Raw genomic sequence first — 1,767 nt, 5'->3', positions numbered from 1 at the left:
ATATATAGAGAGAGAGAGCATAATTCTGCATTCCAGTTTTCTCTTCAATCCTTGCCAGTAATTTTCGCTCGGCCAAATATCTAGCAAGTTGTATCGGACATGCGCACAGAAACGCATGTAGGTCGTCATGAAAGCGCCAGTTAGTTATTTTTGTCCGATATTAACAAAAACTGGAATGTGTCAACACATTTTAGTAATCCTCTCAATCATAAAATTTCGTGAAAATCCATTAATTATTCTTCGATATGTTGCTTGCGAACAGGCAGACATAGAAAGTCAACAGACACCTTTATAAGACATTTATTTGCACACACGCCAAAAATAGCCACTTTTTTCAGACAATTTATGACATCGAGGTACATAACTCCAGTATTTGATACGGTGTCGCATAAAAGCATAAAGCTGCCTCATTGTGTTTATGAGATAAGCTACTGTGATTCGATTTGCACTTGCTTCTCTTCCAGATCTTCGAACTGTAAATTTCCGGAGTATTTCAACAGACGAACAAATGTTATCTGGTTTGACAATGCTATCAGTTGTTTGTGTCTGCCTTAAAATGTGAACATTAGATAAATTAATTACATTAATTATGTCCTTTGAACAACTCAGGTCTACGATCTGGCGATTTTTTTCCTTGGCACTACAGCCCCAGTGGGCCTAGGCCTAACTCCATGCACTTCTCCGTTCACTTTGGTTTTTCTAGATCTTACACATACGGTAGGACTCCTTGGGCGGGTGATCAGCTCGTCGCATGGTCTCTACCTGTACGCAAACACAGAAAAACGCACACACACAAACTAAACATTCATGCCCTGAGTGGGGTTCGAACCCACGATCCCGGTTTCCAAACGAGCGAAGAGAGTACATGCCTTAGACCGCTCGGCTACTGTGACCGGCAGTGTATAAGAATAATATATAAGAATTCAGTTCGTACCTCACAGGAAACAGATCCGAACCCACGATCCCGGTTTCCAAGCGAGCGAAGAGAGTACATGCCTTAGACCGCTCGGCTACTGTGACCGGCAGTGTATAAGAATAATATATAAGAATTCAGTTCGTACCTCACAGGAAACAGATCCGAACCCACGATCCCGGTTTCCAAGCGAGCGAAGACAGTGCATGTCTTAGACCGCTCGGCTACCGTGACCGGCGGCGATTATTTTACCGTCTCAAAAACAATGAAGTCACCTTTCTCCACATAAAAAACAGACTCCGTGGATTTAGTCCGCAAGCGAACTGTACCAAGCGAGAGACCGCCCCTTGTCGGCGAAGTTAGTGACAACTTTAGCGGATAGAGGATGTCGCATGGTCAGCCCAACGAATCCCCACGGACGTTAATCTCGGTTTTCTAGACCAGAGCCGCTGTTTCCTTCAAATAGCTCCTCAATTATACTCAAGAGGCTGAGTGGACCCCGTTCCAGACCAACTACTTCTCAGATAATTTGGTAGCGCCGGGAATCGAACGCGGGCTTCTGGATCTGTAGCCAGGAACTCTGACATCTAGACCACAGACGCGGCCTTCTCCCACCAGACATGTTTACGTACTGTGCGGCGCATGGCTATTGCAGAGACATCTGTGCCTGGAGACTACACTAAAACCATCAAAGGTCGTCATAAAATGAGACGCTCGCTCTCCGTGTCGTACGAAGTAGAAGATATGATGTGCTCTGGGAACCGTGGACTGACAGGGGCCTTGTATATTTGCATATACGTAGCAAATGTATTTTTATTTTATGTAATGTGTGTCTGCAAACTTGCAAATGTGAA

The sequence above is a fragment of the Cryptotermes secundus genome, unplaced genomic scaffold (genome assembly GCF_002891405.2).
Source record: "Cryptotermes secundus unplaced genomic scaffold, Csec_1.0 scaffold718, whole genome shotgun sequence".
Classification (NCBI taxonomy): Eukaryota; Metazoa; Arthropoda; class Insecta; order Blattodea; family Kalotermitidae; genus Cryptotermes; species Cryptotermes secundus.
The sequence above is the reverse complement of the archived record's forward strand: the minus strand, read 5'-3'. Positions refer to the sequence as shown.